This window comes from Phyllobates terribilis, unplaced genomic scaffold, assembly GCF_046119375.1.
Source record: "Phyllobates terribilis strain yellow unplaced genomic scaffold, ASM4611937v1 Scaffold_8__6_contigs__length_399053987, whole genome shotgun sequence".
Classification (NCBI taxonomy): Eukaryota; Metazoa; Chordata; class Amphibia; order Anura; family Dendrobatidae; genus Phyllobates; species Phyllobates terribilis.
This window is the reverse complement of record NW_027362768.1, coordinates 136,578,318-136,600,213: the sequence shown is the minus strand read 5'-3', so window position 1 is coordinate 136,600,213 and position 21,896 is coordinate 136,578,318.

The following is a 21,896-nucleotide window of genomic DNA, read 5'->3' as shown; positions in this document are numbered from 1 at the left end:
GGGATGTTTCTGCTCCCCACAGGGGGAGCGGGCCCCCGGGGCAGTGTGGAGTTTGATGGTGGGTGGTGCTGGGAATTGTAGTGCAGAGGGAGAGATGGCGCAGCTGAAATAATTGACGGAGGCAGTGCAGTGCAGTCATCCGAGTTTTTACTCACAGTTCTTATGTAAGTTCCACAGGTACACTGAACGGGTGTCAGCCTCCCACGTTGGGCAGCGTTCACCTGACCGGGGGTTCAGCTCTTCCTCAGATGTGTCAGGAGTGCTTGACGGAACCCCGCTTTCCTTATGTTCCTTGCTAGACTGACTTTTCACACTGGGTCTTCTCCCTCCTGCCCTGCGCTTCCCCACTCACAGTCCCGATCGGGTGCTCTGAAGTCCCTCTCGGCAACCTGGAGTTCCCGGACCTACTTGACCCTCACGGTGACTAGGATGAGGCTGTGGCAACTGCACTATAAAAGTCAGAAGCCTCTGGTTTTTCAAGCCGAGACCTGGAGTAACACGGCTGGTCCAGGGGCCGGTCCCCTTCCTGCGGCCTGATCCCTCTGACACCTGGCAGATTCGGGGTGTACGGGTGCCGTCCTGCACTCGCCATACCCCCTGGGATCCCTTCTATAGAATGGAGCCTTCCTCCTCTGCTCCCCTCCTGGGCCTCTATCACTAGGCCCCACTTGTGGAGCAGAGCTCCTAAAGAGACTCTGCTCCCCTCCTTACTGCTCACTCACTTACTGAGCTGACCTGCCACCCTAAGATGGCTTCCCTTTATATACCTCCTACTATGGTGCTCCCCTACTCTACTTCCTCCACCCACACCCACTACTGGTTCCCCCTACCTTTGGTTCCCCTCACTCCAGCCAGTGACAGGGATCAGCAGGAACACAGTATATCTTGCCCTTCCAGCCGGCCTGGAGCAGTGTAGTGTTGAATGCGGGTGTTGGGGTTCCGGGCAGCACTCTCTCCTTACCTGAGAGGAGACACCACACCTCTGGGTGAGGTGCAGTACCTCTGTGGCGACTGAACCCTCAGGGGCGCCACATATAATACTCTGAGATCTCTTAAGATTACATCCAACACATTCAAGCTTTTTAACAAAAATGTATTTTCAGAGACGAAGAGGACTAGAACTCTAGTATCACCTATAGGAAGTAGCAATCTCAAAAGTCAATATAGACTCTCTAACGAGCCTTGTCACATGACTTAGGATAAACGCCAAACCAGAATCCCAATTTGCAGACACTGTGTGTGCAAAATGTGAGATATGGTTTGGCTGGGTGAGAGGCGTCTGACCGGTATCCAAGGGGTAACGTTTCTTCTTGCAGAGAGTGATATGTAAGGCTTTTATCCTAAGTCATGTGACAAGGCTCATTAGAGAGTCGATATTGACTTTTAGGATTGCTTGTTCCCATAGGTAACATTTGAGTTCTAGTCCTCTTCCTCTCCGAAGACACTATTTGCATATTTCCCAGAGGAGTATTGCGGATTATAAGTCTACTCACCTTGACATGCTTAACATGTCACTTTCCGCAAGGAGAAACGTTACCCATTGGATAAAGCTCTTTAACACAAACACAGCCTTAAGGCCCACATGTAAATTGGACTAATGCCGACATCGACAGGTTCAGCCGACAATCTAATGTGTATGGTGGCGCTGGCCAACTGATCATTGGATGATATGTAGTGATGAGTGAGCATACTCGCAAGTACTCGGTACTCGCCCAAGCATCTCAATACTCGAGATGCTTGGAGCTCGCCGAGTACTTGCGAGATGCTCGGGCGGATGGTCGGGTCCCCTCCCTGCATGTTTGGCGCTCTTTAGAGCGCCAATCGACATGCCGGGATTGCCTACCACTCATTGTAATGCCGCAGCCATGGTGGTTGTGGCATTACAGTGATTGGATGACCGAACAGCATCATCAGGTCTATATCAGACTTGGCGCTGCTGTGATCGTCACAGTCACTCCGGAATCAGGCAGAGTAGGGAGAGGTGCTGCTGCGTCAGGGAGAGATTTGCTTGTGTATTAGGTAGTGTAGGGAGAAAAAACGTACATTACACATATCCATCTTAACAAACAGTCCTTTTGAGGACTAACTAATCCATCTGCTGAGATATCAGGCAGGCAGGGTGTATAGGCAGGCAGTGTATACAGCAGACTGCAGTGCATATAGCTCAAGAGGCTCCACTCAAATTCTGCCTTCTGCTGCTGTTAGATATTTCTATGCAAAGGCCCAGGTCTCAGGGGCCAGGAATACTTTTTTTTGGATCTTAATCCTCATTATTTGCTTAAAAAGCAATCCAGAGAACACCGTTTTTCTGCGCCATTTGCTTGTTGGCACTGCAGAGTACAGCCAGGTCCTTTCCATATTACAGAGCTAGAAATCCAGCTATTTAAAACTGTGTTTTCTCAGTCACACGGATCACATATACATTTTCAGAAAATACTGCAATTTCTGGCCTCCATTCCATTTGTTTTTCACTGTGTCAGCAAAGTTTTTGACACCGGTTTTCTGTTCAAACTAGTTACCTACAGGCCAGGTATTCAAAACCCGTTTTCTCCGTCACACGGATCGCATATTACGTTGTCAGAAAATACTGCCATTTCTGGCCTCCATTAAAAATTTCTTTCAGTGTGTCAGTGAAGCAATTCACACCAGTTTGCTGTTCAAACTAGTTACCTACAGGCCAGGTATTTAAAACTCTGTTTTCTCCGTCACACGGATCACATATAAGTTCGCTCCAAACTCAGTCATTTGTAGTGAGCGTGGAAGATACTCTCCTCCATTTAAAATGAGCAAGCGCGTGGCAAGGGACGGGGAACTGGACGTGATGGTAATGGTGCATGCAGAGGACGAGGACAAGGCCGTGGGCAAGCAGAAATTGTGCCACAACAAACACCCACATCTTCTCGCCCGACCTTCCTGTTTCCATTCCTAGGGGACCACAGCACGCCACTATTGAACCCAGAGCAGTGTCAAAAGGTTGTTGGTTGGATAGCAGATAATGCTTCCAGTCACTTAGCCACCACCACCACCCTGTCTTCCACACGGTCAAGTCTCAGTAGCCGTGAGTCTGGACCGCATATTCCTCACCCTGATCCTCCTTCCTTCCACCATGCCGAGTGCCCGGAGACAACTGATCCCACACTTGGACACTCTGAAGAGCTGTTCACTTTTCCATTTATAGATTCAGGCCTCTCGCCTGGTCCACGTGAAGCAGGACAAGAGGAGATCGCGTATAGCGATGCCCAAATATTTGAGCAGCCACGGTCACATGAAGGCGACGGTGAGAAAGTGTCACAAGAGGTGGACGATGATGAGACACAATTGCCAGAAAGTCAGGAGGAGGACCAGGGTGCGGAAGTGGAAGTCGAGGTGGTGGATGATATAGTAACTGACCCCACCTGGCAGGAGGACATGCAGAGCGAGGACAGCAGCACACAGGGGGAGGGAGGCAGAGCACCCCAACAGGCAGGAAGAAGCAGTGTGGTGGCCACAGACAGAAGGCAGGCAACCGTTCCCTGTAACACCAACATGAAGGAAGTTGCCAGTACAACTGTTAGGTCTTCCCGAGTCTGGTTGTTTTTTAAAGACTCTGCTGATAACCCCAAAAAAGGCCATTTGCACCACCTGCCAGGCCAGCATCAGCAGGGGTGGCAAAGCGACCAGCCTGACCACCACCAGCATGATCAGGCACATGGCAGCAAAGCACCCGACTTTGTGGGCCGAACCCCAGGGTCCAGGAACAGTGTCTGCAGGTGGCACCATTGCTTCTTCCGCTGTTGTGCATGCAAGCCAATCCCCTGTCCATGGTGCATGCGAAGATGCCTCCTGCCCTGCACCTGTCATTGCACACTCTCAAATAGCAGCATCAGGAAGCACGTCCATGTCCTTGTCCCAGCGCAGCGTTCAGTTGTCCATACCCCAGTCCTTGGAACGCAAGCACAAATATGCAGCCAAAGCCCCACAGGCCACACTACTAAATTCTCACATTTCACGACTGCTTGCACTCGAAATGTTGCCTTTTAGGCTTGTGGAGACGGAAGCATTCCGCAACCTTATGGCGGCGGCCTTCCCTCTGTACTCGGTCCCCAGCCACCACTATTTCTCCCGGTGTGCCGTCCCCGCATTACTCAAGCACGTGTCCCAAAACATTAGCCGTGCCCTCAACAACGCAGTTACCGGGAAAGTCCACCTAACCACGGACACGTGGACAAGTGCTTGTGGGCAGGGATGGTACATCTCGCTGACGGCACTCTGGGTTAACATAGTGGAAGCCGGGACCCAGTCGGACCTTGGGACGGAACACGTCCTCCTGACGCGAAGGAATGCGGGCCCTAGGTCAATCAGGGTTGCCCTGACAGTCTACAGCTCCTGCACCTCATCCTCCTCAGCCTCTTCCTCCTCTTCAGCCTCCATATCTAAAATTACAATATCAGTCACAAGCTGGAAGCACTGCAGCACTGCCTCGGCCAAGCGGCAACAGGCTGTGCTGAAGCTAACATGCTTAGGTGACAAACCGCACAATGCTGAAGAGTTGTGGACAACTCTGAAAGAGTAGGCAGATCTGTGGCTCACACCGCTGAACCTACAGCCAGGCATGGTCGTGTGTGACAATGGCTGGAACCTGGTGGCGGCTCTGAGGCGAGGCGAGCTCACACACGTACCATGCCTGGCCCACGCGTTGGAACTCTACATTGCAGATGTTGGGAAGGATTTGTGAGCAGAAGATGGCAGTTGTTGAGACTCCACCAAGATGGTGAGCGGCGATGACGCCATAATTAGCGTCACCATCCCGCTTCTCTGTCTTCTGAAACGCTCTCTGCTCAAAATCAAAGAGGATGCATTGCAGGCGGAGCACGATGAGATGGAGCAAGGAACCATACAGGGTGATTACACACAGCCCAGCCTAATCTCATCGCAACGTGGATTGGGTGACAATGAGGAAGAGGAGGAGGAGGAAGGACAGGAGCTAGTTTCATGCGCTATAGACCGTACTACCTGCACAGCTGTCATATCATCTGTTCAGTGTGAATGGCCAGAGGACAGAGAGGAGGAGGAGGAGGAGAAGGAGAGCATGGTCAGTCATGCTCTTGGTGAGGACACGGAAGTCTTGCCTGTTGGTAGTCTAGCACGCATGGCTGAGTTTATGTTACGCTGCCTTTCCCATGACCCTCACATTCTCAAAATTTTGGGTGACAGTCATTAATGGTTGGTGACACTTCTAGACCCACGCTACAAGGAGAACTTTATATCTCTTATTCCTGAGGCGGACAGGTCTACAAAAATGGGGCTGTACCAGAAGGCCCTTGTTGCGGAACTATTAAAAAAATTCCCATCTGAAAACTCTGGCAGCAGAGGGCACACTTCGTTGGACAACCAAGGAGTACAGGTGAGAGAAACACAACTTCAATCCAGCAGAGGCAGGGGAACACTGTCAAAGTTCTGGGAGAGTTTTCTCAGCCCCTCCCATAGCACAGGCCCTGAGGCGCGGGTACTCTCACAAGGAGTGCAAAGTTTGGGAAGATGCTGAGGGAGTACCTTGCCAACCGTACCAACGTCCTCCATGATTCCTCTGTGCCTTATAATTATTGAGTATCCAAGGTGGATACGTGGAATGAACTGGCTCTCTATGCCTTGGAGATCCTGGCCTGCTCTGCCACCAGTGTTTTATCACAGCAGGCTTTTAGTGCCACTGGTGGAATGATAACTGATAAGCACATCTGCCTGTCAACTGAAAATGCTGACAGGCTGACTCTTATAAAAATGAACAAGGGCTGGATTGGGCCAGACTTCTCAACACCACCGAATGATAGCATCGTAACATAAACTCAAATCCAGTGACTTTTTTTGGGAGGTGTATTCCCATGCACCTTTTCACACCCAGACGTGGGTATACGCTTCTTGATTTTGGCTATTTGCTCTTGTCCTCCTCCTTCTCCTCATCCTCCACCACCATATCACCAGTGTGACTGTGGTCCGTGATGCAACACCCACATAATTTTTTTAAAGGGTGCTTAAGATGCCCATAAAAAAAAAAATTCTACAGTATGTTCATGTATACCCCCCAGGGGTAAATGTTTGTCAGCCCATACACTTAGTGCATGGGCATTACAAGTATAGGAGGCCCGCTACTTTCTAATGGGAATTTTTTATGAGGCCCTCCTCCACGTCTCTTCCAAGGGGCATTGGAGTGCCTCCAAATTTTTAGCAACCCGTGCATTCACTGCATAGGTCAACACTATGGAAGACCCACTTCCTAATAATGGGAACATTGTTTTGAGGAGGCCCTGTGACCTCCATGTCTCTTCCAAGTGGCATTGAAGTGCCTCCAAATTTTTGGCAACCCTTGCATTCACTGCATAAGCCAGCACTATGGGAGACCCACTTCCTAATAATGGGAACATTGTTTTGAGGAGGCCCTCTTACCTCCATGTCTCTTCCAAGGGGAATTGAAGTGCCTCCAAATTTTTGGCAACTCTTGCATTCACTGCATAGGCCAGCACTATGGGAGACCCACTTCCTAATAATGGGAATATTGTTTTGAGGAGGCCCTCTGACCTCCATGTCTTTTCCAAGGGGCATTGAATTGCCTCCAAATTTTTGGCAACCCTTGCATTCACTGCATAGGTCAACACTATGGGAGACCCACTTCCTAATAATGGGAACATTGTTTTGAGGAGGCCCTCCTCTAAGTCTCTTCAAAGGGGTATTGGGGTGCATCCAAATTTTCAAAGTGGTATTGGGGTGCATCCAAATTTTGGGCAGCCCTGGCACTCACTGCATACGCAATAACAGTATGGGAGACCCACTCTTTAGTAATGGGAACAATAAAACATAGCCGACTGATGGCTCTTTAAGAATTGTGAGGGCCGACTGCTGGTCCTTTAAGAATAGTAAAGGCCGTCTGATGGCCCTATAAAAATAGGCTTTGTGACTTTCAGAGTCCCTCCTTCATAAATGAAACACGATGTGTCTGATGATATCTCACACACCACATGGCCAGATAAGGTTGTAAAATGTTAAAATGACATTTCCTGGTGAATGCATTTGTCATGGTTGAAAGCAATGCAAAAGTGAAAAAACGCATCAAAAACGCTACGTGTGAACATAGCCCAAGGTGTGAAGGAGTATTTTTGTTTTTGATTATTTATTTTGCTTTATATACAAGTCATTACCCTGGAAAGGATGTTCCTGAACATATTTCCCAGGAAAATGCATTTTGGTTTCTTTTTGATATGTTTTATTGTGAGTCCGTAAAAGTTGTGTAATACCTCTGACAACGTTGTTGACAGAAGTGACCTGGGAGTCAGAAATGCTTCCAGGGGTACTTCCCCATGCCGTCCCCATGTCATTTGAGCACTGTTCCCATCGATTTGGGCAATTTTTAGGCCCTCTGCAGACCGCCGGGGGGGACCCCCAGAAAAATGCTCAAGTTTCCCATAGACTTACATTGGGTCGTTGCTCGGGTCGAGCATCCAAGTATTCCAATGTGCTCGACCTGACCATTGAGCACCCGAGCATTTCAGTGCTTGCTCTTCACTAATGATATGTCAAAAGAGCATATCCGATTTTAGACTGCTGACCACAGTGTTCTCCAGAGGGATAAGCTTCTTTCTGATGAGACAGTCGGCAGCTTTTTCATAGAAAACAAAGGTGTGCTCGGCTGATCGAGGTGGTTAAGATGGCTGAGAAACGATCGCCTGAAGCATCATTCAGCCAACACCCATATAATGTGTGCAAGAAAATAACAATGGAAAACAAGACCTCATAAATAATGGGTGGCATACCACTAAATATCAATTGAGCAAAGAGAAATAGACCATAAGTGTTTCAAATAACCCAAGGTATATATAATTGTGACACAATATGATGACTATAAAATGGTTACTTTATTAAATATATTTAAAAAGATGCACATTGTCTAATTTCATGTATTTAACAGACTTAATATGGGCAGGTGAGGCAACAGAGGGTAGATAGAGACACTGTTGGTATCAAGTATAGGCCAAAAATGCAGTCACATAATCCAACCAATGCAATCAATTAGTTACAGCAAAAAGGTGTGTGAGTCAAATCTCAATAGTATTAATCATATGGCTGAAACAGTGGTCAATGTAAATATTCAATCAAGGATCAAATCATACACCACACAATGATGCAAGTATTACATGAGTAAGGTTAGATAAGGCTTACTTAGTGACAGGCAGGAGATATACCGACAGTGTCAGGGGAAGCCCCATATAATGTGTGTGGGGGACTTTAGCAATATCAAAGTGATCTCAAGAAATATGGGCAAATGGATAATAGCAGTACTTAACTTCTGTGCTGTCACGCACTGTAATGTTTATTTAATGTTTTCTGCCTTTCTCTTCTTGTCTCTTTTTCTAAACTGTGAGCTCTGACATCCTCTCACAATCCATATTCACCACAAGATGGATGCTGCATTCCATCCTTCTGCTTTTATATAGTCTAAGATAGTCTCTCCTGATTGGCATGTGATGTGATAGCTGTAAGACATTTTGGGGAAGCCCACTCAGCCGTGCTAAAGGCCATGTGAGCTTTCTCTGACTTATACAATCTTCTGCAATATGTCGAGTGGCAGCGGCTACTTTAAACGATTCATGCAAATCAAACAACAATTTGTTTGAATTCGTGGAGTTCACAAATTCCTAGAAATTCAATTCAAATTCTATTTGTATCTATTTGATTCACACATCTCTTTATGGAAGCTCTAAAGAGTTTTCAGGTGTCAAAAATATGTAAATGGAACCCGTCAGCTTATTCATGCTGCCCAAATCACGGGCAGCATGAATCACATCCTGGCTGCACAATTGCACATTTTTTTCTGAAACGCTCCAGTTAGAATTTCTAGTTATATAGATAGAAGTTACTGGCTGGAGACCATGGCCAGAGATGAGACTAGTCCAGTGCCACCTCCAGCCAGCTTTTGCTGGCACCTCTTCGGGTCATTGAGAGGTCTATTGCTATGGGAGTGACCTGTCAATCACCTCTAGTGGCACTGGGAAAAGCTGTTTGTGGGGTGCTGGCCTAGCCACGTCTCTGGCTATGCTCCCAGCCAGATCTTCTAGCTATATTTTCTCTAATATGGTAAAGTATTCCAAAGATATACCGGTCTGCAAATGTGTAGCCAAACTCTGATTCATGCTGCCCGTAGTTTGAGCAGCATGAAACAGCTGGCAGGTTTCTTTTAAAGTAGTTGTCCACTTTTGACAATTTTTTTTGTATGAAAGGTCTCCTCAATAATAAATTGATCACATCCCTTTGGGGACCTCCACAGGGAAAAGTAAGTATTGAATGATTCTAAATTATATCACTGTGCTCTATTTATAAGGCATTTTGGAGAATAGACTGCAACTGAGCACTCCCCCAAAACAAAAGAAAGCTAACATGCAAGTGCCACCCATTGGAGCTAAATACCATATAAGTCAATATTCAGCCATGTTGTAGAGCTTGTTATAGGGTTTGAGTCTAATTTATAGGGTATCTACTTTCACTAGGTAACACTTACATGATAGTTTTGTTTTGTCCTGGGGAAGAACTAATTTTTATATTTTTTTTCCCATGGAACATTGCCATGTACAACTGATCTCCTTAAGTAGAATAGATTCAAAGCTTTACATCATTTCTGCAGAGCTACGGGAAATTCATGTTTCACTAATCTTGAGAAGTGTTAAGGTTTATAGGACAATGGCAGATTAGTGGCTCAAACACAGTCTTCCCAGCATAGATATGAACTTAGCTTTTTGTTGGGGCAGAGTACAGCTGACAATATGAAATGGAGTTGATATAGAGTTCAATAAATTACACCATCTAATGTCTTAGATGATCTAACGTCTTTCCCATAACAAAGACCAATAATTGCATGTGAAATCATATTGTAAAAAGGAATGTAGCATGCTTTATACTGAACACAAATTATGTCAATATGAATATACTGTTTTATACATGGTGATAACTTTTAATGCAATAATAATTTACTTACGAATTATTAATGAGCGTTGCTTGCAATACCAATCCTAGCCACCTGGTGTGCTGTTGGTGAAAAGCTGCCCTTAGGTAACATATGACGCAAAGCAATCTTTTTCAGGCATATGTTTTATAATAGTGTATGTTTATTTATTTATTTTACTCATTTATATATAACACCATTAATTCCACAGCGCTTTACAGACATTATCATAGCTGTCCCCTTTGGGGCGTACAGTCTAAATTGGAGTGTGGGAAAAAACCAACGCAACCACGGGGAGAACATATAAACTCCTTGGAGATGTTGTTCTTGGTGGGATTTGAACCCAGGACCCGAGTACTGCAAAGCAACAGTGCTAACCATTGAGCCATCGTGCGCTCTCAGTGCTTCACATTTTTTCTTTCTGCAATACACAAACACTGTAAGCCAATGTATACCACCATCCCAGCTACGTGTATTTATTTCGATAAAAAATCCACAGAATAAAAAATAGTCCAGTCCTTAGACCTGCTTCTCTAAATAAAATGCAGCTGCTGATGCCCCCCCTCCTCCATTCACAGCAGTTTTCACAAAAACGGAAGAAATAAAATATAAAGTAATGGAATATAAATTGGAAATGAAATATTCATTATATAAAATTATTAGTAGCGCAATATGATATATAATAACTGTCAGAAATAGTTAAAATGTTAAAAATAATTACAATTACATCACTACTTTAAAAACTATAAGCCTTATATTTACAGATCAAAAACAAAGAAAGGCTGCAAATATTTAATTAAGAATACAATTGGCTATGGAAAAAATGCTGCAAAACTCACATTAAAGGGGTTGTCCACTACTCGGACAACCCCTTCTCAATCCAAAAGTTTGCGCCATCAGTAAAATAATAACACTTATGCTCTCCTCCGATGCATCATCATTCCAGCTGTGATGGAACTGGCTCTTCCCAGTGATTGTGTGACATTGTTAAGTCACGTGATCCCTGCAGCCAATCAGCGCAGGGTTCACTTTCCCCACCTTTAGACAAACCACATACATCCATAGGAAGTGAGAGGGCAGCAGCTCACACTTCCTCCGGAAGTATGCGATACATCCGAAGGTGGGGAGAGTGAAATGGTCGCTGGTTGACCGCAGGGATTGCTTGATGTAACAATGTCACGCAATCATTGGGAGGGCCAGTGGCAACACCGTTGGAGCAGTACCGGCACCAAAAGTGACTATAAGTATTATTATTTTACTAGGGGCAAATATTCGGATTGAGAAGGGGTTGTCCAAGTATTGGATAACCCCTTTAATAATCCAGAAAAAAAAGTCATAACTAAAGATGTGCTAAAATGGTTAAAATGTGTCTGTTCGTGAACGATCAAAATACTTTGGTCTTTGTCCAGATAGCCTAGCTTTTTTTCCCCATTGCTTAGATAAATTGCATTGAACAGAAACCATATTACTTTAAATACAGAAAACTGCAGTGAACCAACATACCGACTCCAGACATGGAATAATTCTAGAGATTTTACTTACAAATCTCAGACAATTACATCGACGCACTTAAAAATATTAAAAATTGAAAGGGGAAAAAAACAACGGAAGGAAGAGAAAATACATTTTTAAAAGGTAAATAAGGCTAACTTATTTTCATGGGTATAATTTTCTTTTCTATATCTCCTGCATTCATCAGAACTTATTCTAAATAAGGAAAAAAACAATTCCACAAGTGTTGCTTTGATATTTTCTGCCACAAAGAATATAAATGACATTATATACTCCGCAGCATTATGCAGCCGCAATGTGTTTGCCATAAATAATTTACAACTTAATTGTTGCATTGTTCATTTGTTTCAGTTTCTAAAGCAAAAGAAAAGCGAAATAAGAGTTTGATAGAATCTTACCAGAGGAATACGAAATTATTTTGCAAAGAGTTTTTACAATAAGAGCAAAATTATGAGGTCATTGAGGGGGGGTGACTACATAAATTTGACTTGATTAATGGGGAGAAGTCGTGATGTAACTTCTTAATTCCTCTAGTACTTAGATTATGCGTTGTCAATGGGCATTGGATACATACACTATAGGCCAGATTCATCAAGACCCGCGTTGTTCACATTGGTCTTGCTGAGGGGGCGTGCTGGAGTTAAACGCTCCTAACTCATGAAGAAGTGCATGCCTCTTCATGAATCTGGAGTGTCTGAAGAGTCACGTACGCCTCATTGCGCTTCTCCAGAAATCTTACTCCAGTCAGGTACTGGAGTGAGACTTCTGGCACAGGGAATGCCACAGTTCATCATGAATAAGACGAGCCTTGGCATCCCACCCTGTCCCACTTCGGTTCTGCTCATATTGTTGAATCTAGGAGAAAAAGTCGCAAAAATTTGTAGCAACTCCAAGTTGCCCCTATATTTAGTGAATTTTCAAAGCTTTTATTCCAGAATTCTATTGTGAAAGCTTTTATGAATTGGGCCCTTTGTATTTTTAATATACACAGATATCAATTTCTTTATGGGTGTTTTTACAGGAATGTACTTTTTGTTCATGTGCTGGCCATGTACAAAACATTAGTGAGCGGGCATACAGATCTGCATATGGAATACGTCACATCCACAATTTGCAGATGTGACTGGTCTTATAAATTCAATAGCTCAGGAATGGAGGCACCTTACTCATGGTGCAACATGCCTCCATTCATATCCAGTGCCCATTGTCTGAATATTCCATTACATCAGAGACAGAGGTCCCTCTAAAGTCACTGTTAGATAAGAGTGAATTGAGATATAACAAATCAATTTTATTATGGATTTTTTCCAAAAATTTGGGACTCTAATGAATCCAAAACTTTCAGGATTCAATTTGCACAAACTATTTTGCTGGATTCTTTTGAGGACCGGTAAGACAAAACAAAACACATTCTACTCACCTGTCTTAGACCCTCTTAGACCCTCACCTGACTCTTTACGGCACCTCTATCATCGCCGCTGCTTCCCGGTCCGTTGTGTCTTGGGTTCTTCCAACATTGAGGCCAGTTATTGACTTCACGCGATCATTTGGGGGAATCAGTATGTCATGAAAATCAATAACAGGCATCGCTCCCCAAGTAACAGCCTGGTCTTCAGGGCCCAAAAAAACGAAGACTCAGATGGAGGACCAGGGAGCTGTGAACGTGGCAGAGGTGGCATACAGAAACAGGTGCAGGCTTAAGACAGGTGAGTTCAATGTGTTTATTATTTTTAAATATATAGAGAAAAAAGGGGGACAAATCAGCTCATCACCACACAAAGAGAAATGAAGAAAAATCTCCTTTAAGACGATGTTTGGAATCCTCCAGGCCGGTATTCTCAAGTAAATAATTAGATACAGGAAGGAAAGTTGCAAACCAGCAGAATGAAAAATTAAAAGGACATTTTATTCAAAAAACGTTCTTCATAGAAAATGTCGATAAAGCTCAGATAGGGAATGAAAGAGACTTTATGATAAGGCTTACGCGTTTCGGACTTCTGAAAGACCCTAATCCCTTCAACTCTCCTTCCTATGTCTTTTTTTTTTCTTTAACACCTTTTTTATTTTCACGACAGACAGGGAACTTTTGATGAGGAACGATTTTTGGGGATTGAATCGAATTTGCCAACCGATTTAAGTGAAACTACACAAAACTCATTTTGGAGATTCGCTCAACTCTAGTCATTGCTTCCAGGGCAGAACACCTCTGTAATACAGCACTCAATGAAGCATGCCACTTTTTTTTCAGTAGTCTAGATCCATTCAGTGAAAATTACTATATGACTTTGTATAAAATTATAATCATGTAAAGATGCAGTTGTGCCCCATAAACCGGTCTTAGAGCTATGTTACATAGGGCTTAGAGCTTGTACGCAGCCATCATATTGCCTTTGTGTGTAATGGACTGTCAGCTGCCAAACAAGATATAAACATTGACTTTTTGGCACTGTTCAAGGTCAAATGCCTCTTCGCTGTCAATCAAAACTGCTACTTCCATTCTGGGCACAGAAGTGATGGCAGACTGCCGATACTTGTTTACTCTGAGATAAAGTAGCTTAAGGGTATGTGTGTACAGGGAAGCAATGGTTCAGCAGAAAGTGGCATAATTACCGCATTCAAAAAAGTTTTTATTGCGATTCTTTTTTAATGATTTGTCACAATTTGGAAACAAAATGATTCTGGGAAAACAGCAAAGAAGCACTGTAACAAAATGATTTATGGTTGTCATGGTGTTGTTTATCAAAGTAAATGAAAGATATAAAACCCTCCAAGCACCAAAAACATCATAAATAGAGCATGCTGCTTTTTTTCTTTAAAAGATTCCATTTTTAGTGTAAAAGGGATGTCATAAAATCCAACTTACCAAAATGTTATTCGTGACAAACTCTCTGAAAGCCACTCATCTATGTACCTTCAGGATATATTGTTTTAAAGGGAATCTGTCAGTAGGATAAACCCTACACACCATCTATGTGGGCATACAGGTCATAGAAAATTGAATAAAATGATAACTTGATATCTGACGATCTGATGTATTATTCTAGAGAAATCCATGTTTTTCTTATATAAATGATCTGTTAAGATATATGGGCTGGAAATAGATCCCCCACAGAATCTGCCTCCAGAGCTTAGTTTAAATAAAAGGGGGAGTTACCAGTGTGAGACATGTAAATCAGGAGAGCAGACTTTCAGTCATTACATGTCTCACACTGGTAACGCCCCCTTTCATTTAAAATAAGCTCTGGAAGCAGATTTACAGTGAGATCTGTGTCCAGCCCATAAATCTTAAGAGCTCATTTACATATTAAGAAAAATGTGGATTTTTCTAGAATAAGACATCGGATTTCAGATCAAGGTATCATTTTTTTTTCATGTATGACCTGCATACCCATTTAGTAAGCTTTGGAGCTCCTATGCACTGCTTCCCTTTAAAGCATTTTCTGCTGCATTTTTGGGATATTTTTACTATTTGAAGAATGTTTTAGGTATGGGAAGATTTTTCATATGGCAGTCTAGATTGAAAATCACTTTTTCACACAGGGTCCTGAAGGTTTGGATTTCTTTTTCCCTTAATAATAAAGACCTTCATTTAAAAACTGCATTTTGTGTTTCCTTGTGTTATCTTTGTCTAATATTATTTTTTTTGCGATCTGAAACATTTACGTGTGACAAACATGCAAAAGAATAAGAAATCAGGAAGGGGGCAAACACTTTTTCACAAAACTGTATGCTCTGGCTTAATTTTTTTAGGCTTTGGTTTAGTTTTTGCACTTTGCTCAAAAAGGGGTGTGCCTCCCCTTTTTTGGGCTGTTCATTTTGTTTATATAGCTTTCCTTGGGTAGTTGTGTGAACAGTCAGGACCCAAGTCGTACTCTGCCCTTATCTATTTTTAGGTCTGCTGACACATAGTGAGGTAAACTACAAGAGTTGGGTGCTGTCCTGATTGGGATACACACTATTTATTTACTTACTATGGGGTATTTGCTCATTTTTTGTTTTTATCTTAGGTTCAGCTCAGCCAACAGACCCTAGCCAAGAGTGCACAGTAGCTACACTCCAGAAGAGGAGTTAACTCCTAACATCCCAGTCAGGTCTCTTTAGCTCATTGATTTCTAAACAATAGGTAGCTGTTTAACCCCCCCTGCCTTTCAGCTCCTGATAAGCTGCTGTTTTAAATCTTGCAAAATCAGGAGCTCGATCATTGGCATCTTTCAGAACAGTTCTTCTGATCACAGCTTTCTGTTCTTGCTATCCAGAGCTGTGTATTTGTTCAAATGCCCTGTTATCTCTACATGCATACTCCAGAACCTTTGATAGCTGAATGTTATTAGTATTAATATTAGGCCACATTCACACGTTCAATATTTTGTCAGTATTTTCCATCAGTATTTGTAAGCCAAAATCAGGAGTGGGTGAAAAATACAGAAGTGGTGATGTTTCTATTATACTTTTCATCTAATTGTTCCACTCCTGCTTTTGGCTTACAAATACTGATGTAAAATACTGACCAAGTACTGAACATGTAAACATGGCCTTAACGCTATAATACTATAGTTCTGCTATTCATCGGAGCTGTCACTCAAGGAGGATAGCCCTCCCTGCCAGAAACTAGAAAGTAAGGAGACTCCACAGCTCTGAACAGATCAAAAGACAACTTGAGAATATCCCATTAAGGAATTTCCATATAGAAAAATGAGGATTTGCTTACTGAATTTGTTGGGTTGGATAAAATTCACTACCATTCAGGTTTTTTGCCTTGTGCTGAGAAAGTGTCAGAACTGGCCTCTTAGTTTAGCTTTCGGACCCAGATCCATTGTTGCTACACTGTAAAACCTGGATGTATTTTAAAAGTATAATTTGAAGTCTTTGTGCCATATTAAATTCTTGGGTTTTGGTTTTTGGAGAGGGCAATTTTTTGGACAGATTTATTTAAACTATCTAAATGAAATTCTGTCTTTTTGCCTATATCAATCAAACAAATCTAAGTTTTTATTTTACCAAAGCTTTTAAGAAATTTCAGCTGGGCTCCTATTGTTTGCTGTGGGTAACAAAGACAGTTTTTTCTTTTAGATAACTTTGATAGATGAGGTCCTTTGTGTTTTTTGGTAGTGCATCGGAGTCAATTCGTTTGTGCTCATGTCAATATAAATATGCAGAAGTCAACTTCTCTAAACTACCGAGTTCACCTTGATTCTGTCATTAAACAACTCCGGAAAGTATGGTCCAAGGACTTTATTGGCCAACACTTCCTTGATTGCCGTCAGATTTCTTTTTGCATTTTGTATCTCACAGCATTGACTTTCTCCAGTAACTCCCTTGACTAAGGTTAATTCATTGTATCCGCGATCTTATCCTATAAATACTCGGCCATTTCTCAGCTTGGCTGATGGCCTGGAAAGAAACCATCATCTATCCTGCTTATGACACTCATTCTTATGAACCTTCACATGCTCAGTCACTGGTATGCCGTATGAATTTACTATGGGGAGTGAGACCAAGGACATAGCCGTCTAATCAATAAATAATTTACCGCATCCTTCTGCCTTTGTTTGCCCACGTGCCATACCAATACCACTTTTTATTTGCACTTCAAGTCCAGCTGATGTGAATGATGAGTGGCGGCATTACAATGAGCAGAATGAAAGGTCAAATGTGAGAGGGTCCAAGCTGTTCCTACATTGCGTCTGCAGGTAGTAAGTCATTGTTTCTATCGTTTTTATGCCGAGTGCATCACTGAGTTAATATCAACTGGTGAAAAATGGAAAAAGGACGGCACGGTATTATAATACTGAAAATCAAAGTTTCCATCTGTGCTGTAGCAGGAAATGTTCTCCCCACTCCTTGTGTTATCCTTGGCAGGTTTTAACTATCTTTATGGAATTGCTAATGCCCAGTCCTAATTAGTTTTGCTTCTTGTACAGTAATTATGATCCCATCATCGGTCAAAAGTACAATTATGCATATCATAAAAAATTAGAGATTTGATGTGCACAAAGCAAGTTTTTTTTTTAGTATAGAATTACAATAGGTTAGAAGTTGTCTGAAACTTTATAGGTTTCCTGATTAACCTAGAAATTGAATGCATTTTGTTTTTGGCAAAGCAGGATAAATATTTTTTCTTACCACTTGTACATACTGTATTTTTCGAACTATAAGACGCACTTTTTTCATCCTAAATTTTGGAGGAAAGTGGGGGGTGCATCTTATAGTCCGGATGTACAGTACCTTATAGTCCGGCTGTGGATGGTGAGGGGAGGTGGAGCGGCAGCGGCGGAAGAGCGGTCACAGGTGGCAGGAGAGGCCTGATGCAGCTAAAACTGTGCCTGCTGTTAAAGAAAATTAATATTCACTGCTACCCACTCCAATAGTCCCTCCCACCTCTATGCACTGAAGTCAGGTGAGAGAGACTATGGGCATGGAGAGCAGTGAATATTCATTCTCTTTAACCCCTTCAGGACCCAGCCTATTTTGACCCTAAAGACCTTGGCATTTTTGTCAATTCTGACCAGTGTCCCTTTACGAAGTAAAAACTCTGGAACACTTCAACGGATCCTAGCGATTCTGAGATTGTTTTTTCGTGACATATTGGGCTTCATGTTAGTATTAAATTTAGGTCGATAATATTTGTGTTTATTTGTGAAAAAATCAAAAATATGGGAAAAAAATTGAAAATTTTGCAATTTTCAAATTTTGAATTTTTATTCTACTAAACCAGAGAGTGATGTGACACAAAATAGTTTATAAATAACATTTCCCACATGTCTACTTTACATCAGCACAATTTTGGAAAAAAAAAAATTTTGGTAGGAAGTTTGAAGGGTTCAAAGTTCATCAGCAATTTATCTTTTTTCCAGCAAAATTTACAAAACCATTTTTTTAGTGACCACATCACATTTGAAGTCCCTTTGAGTGGTCTTTATGACAGAAAACACCCAAAAGTGACACCATTCCAAAAACTGCACCCCTCAAGCTACTCAAAACTACATTCAAGAAGATTATTAACCCTTCAGGTGCATCACAGGAACTAAAGCCACATGGAAGAAAAAAATGAACATTTTTACTTTTCTAACAAAAATTTTCTTTTAGCCTAAAATTTTAATTTTCACATGGGTAACAGGATAAAATGCATCCTAAAATTTGTTGGTCAATTTCTCCTTAGTACACTGATACCTCATATGTGGTCATAAACCACTGTTTGGGCACACGGCAGGGCTCAGAAGGGAAGGAGCGCCATTTTACTTTTTGAATGGAAAATTAGCTCCAAAAGTCAAATTGCGCTCCTTCTCTTCTGAGCCCTGCCATGCGCCCAAACAGTGGTTTATGACCACATATGAGGTATCAGTGTACTCAGGAGAAATTGACCAATACATTTTAGGATGCATTTTATCCTGTTACCCATGTGAAAATTAAAAAATTTAGGCTAAAAGAAAATTTTTGTGAAAAAAAAAGTACTTTTTTGTTTTCACAGATCATTTTGTGAAGCACCTTGGGGTTCCAAGTGCTCACTATGCATCTAGATAGGTGCCTTGGGGGGTCTAGTTTCCAAAATGGGGTCACTTGTGGGGGAGCTCCACTGTTTAGGCACATTAGGGGCTTTCCAAACGCAACATGGTGTCCGCTAACAATTTGGGCCGATTTTCCATTCAATTTGTTAGCGGACACCATGTCGCGTTTGGAGAGCCGCTGTGTGGCCAAACATTGGAGCTCCCCCACAAGTGACCCCATTTTGGAAACTAGACCCCCCAAGGCACCTATCTAGATGCATAGTGAGCACTTGGAACCCCCAGGTCCTTCACAAATTAATCAGTAAAAATAAAAAAGTGTTTTTTTTTCCACTTTTTCATTTTTATGAATCAATTTGTGAAGCACCTGGGGGTTCCAAGTGCTCACTATGCATCTAGATAGGTGCCTTGGGGGGTCTAGTTTCCAAAATGGGGTCACTTGTTGGGGAGCTCCAATGTTTGGGCACACAGCGGCTCTCCAAAAGCAACATGGTGTCCGCTAACAAATTGTCGGCTCAAATTGTTAGAAGACACCATGTTGTGTTTGGAGAGCCGCTGTGTGCCCAAACATTGGAGCTCCCCCACAAGTGACCCCATTTTGGAAACTATACCCCCCAAGGCACCTATCTAGATGCATAGTGAGCACTTGGAACCCCCAGGTCCTTCACAAATTAATCCGTAAAAATAAAAAAGTGTTTTTTTTTCCACTTTTTCATTTTTATGAATCAATTTGTGAAGCACCTGGGGGTTTCAAGTGCTCACTATGCATCTAGATAGGTGCCCTGGGGGGTCTAGTTTCCAAAATGGGGTCACTTGTTTGGGAGCTCCAATGTTTGGGCACACAGGGACTCTCCAAACGCAACATGGTTCCAATTTGTTAGTGGACACCATTGTGTAGTGTATGTCAGGTTGGTGTGCGGTGTGGTATATTGTAGTGTATACACCACACACACACACACACACTACAACACACACACCAACCTGACATAGCCTCCTAAGCTGAGTACGCCCTAGACTGGGATGAGTGGGACGGGAGGGACATTTTGTGTGCTGTGTGCGTGTGTAAAAAAAAAAATAAAATCGAAACTTTATTATAGTGTGAGTGTACGTGTGTGTGTGTGTGTGCTTGGTGTAACCTTCTGCAGTCACGTGTGGGGGCTGTCAGGCGTAGGGGGCTGTCAGGCGTAGGGGGCTGTCAGGCGTAGGGGGGGGGCTGAAGAGATGGAGGAGCCAGCAGCTGCAGCAAGGGGGGTGATCACTGGGGAAGGAGCCGGCAGCAGCAAGGGGGGTGATCACTGGGGCAGGAGCCGGCAGCAGCAAGGGGGGTGATCACTGGGGCAGGAGCCGGCAGCAGCAAGGGGGGTAGGAGGCCGGCAGCATCAGGGGGGTGATTACTGGGGAAGAACGCGGAGCAGGAGCCAGCAGCAGGGGGGTGATAACTGGGATGGGGGGGTGCACACTGGGGATGGGGAGTGAACACTGGAGACAGGTGGGGGTGAACACTGGGGACAGGGGGGGGTGAACACTGGGGACAGGGGGGGTGAACACTGGGGACAGGGGGGGGTGAACACTGGGGGGGTGAACACTGGGGGGAGGGGTGATTATTGGGAGGTGGGGGGTGATATCACTGGGACTGGGGGATGGTGGGCTTGATCACAGGAGCAGGGCATTTACACTGAGCCTGCTGCTGCTGTGATCACAGTCCACCGGCTGTCAGAAGGAGAGCAGCAGCCGGTGGATGAAGACGTGGGAGAGGGAGCAGAGGGAGCCGAGGTCGGGGTGCAGGTATGAAAGTGGAGGGGGGGTGGAGGGGGGGGCAGGGTGGAGTGGAGGGGGGGTCGGGGGGGAGCGGGGGCAATACTACCTGATGCAGATCAGCGGCGGCAGCAGGCGATCAGCGGCGGCAGAAGCGATCCACGAGCTCAGCAGCAGAGGGTCCACGGGGGGGCAGCTGCAGAGGGTCCACAGGGGGGGCAGCAGCAGAGGGTCCACAGGGGGCAGCAGCAGAGGGTCCACAACGGCCGGCACACGATCCATGGACGGGCAGTTGCGGCCATCATTAAAAACTCCCTCCACATCTGATTGGGGCTAGTATCCATGTGACGCTAGCCCCCCAATCAGATCTGGGGGGAGGGGGGGACAGAGGTGACACTCCCCCCAGCCAATGGCTGATGCTGTAAGCATCAGGCCATGCCCAGATTTAAATATTACACCAATTTTCATTGGTGAAATATTTAATTCATACCGATTGGCAGTTTCATTAAAAGTGAAAATGAAACAGCCAATCGGAGGGGTCCCAGGCACGGGGGGGTTAATCCACCCCCCGGGGGGTCGACTCCAGGATGTCCAGTTGCAGTAGCAACTGTGAAACCTGAGCGACCCCGCTCGCAGGCGCTGCAGGGGCTCTTTCCCTCCATGTCACAGACGCTGACGCTGTGACATGGGTCGGGAAGGAACTGTTTTCCATGTCACAAACGGTGTGACACGGGTCGGGAAGGAGTTAATAGCGGGCACACGTGATTGCAGAGCCACTGCAGGAGATGGTGACTACAGCTAAGAGTGTGCCCGCTATTAAGGAAAATGAATATTCACTGCTCCACGCGCCCATAGTCCCGGGACAGAGAGCAGTGAATATTCTGGCAGCTGAACTCAGTGTGTGAGGGCACATGTCAGGGACGTCATGCGCTACTCACATGCTGATGTTAGCTGCTGGCATCAGAACAGGACGCCGCTGGAGTAGAGGGAAGGTAAGTAAAATCCTTTATTTTTTATGTATGTAGCATGAGGGGGCCATATATATCAAGATGGGGGCAGATAAATCAGGATGGAGGGCCATGTATACCAGGGTGGGGATATGTTCCATGTATACCAGGATGGGGATGGGGGGCCATGTATACCAGGGTGGGGATGGGTGCAAT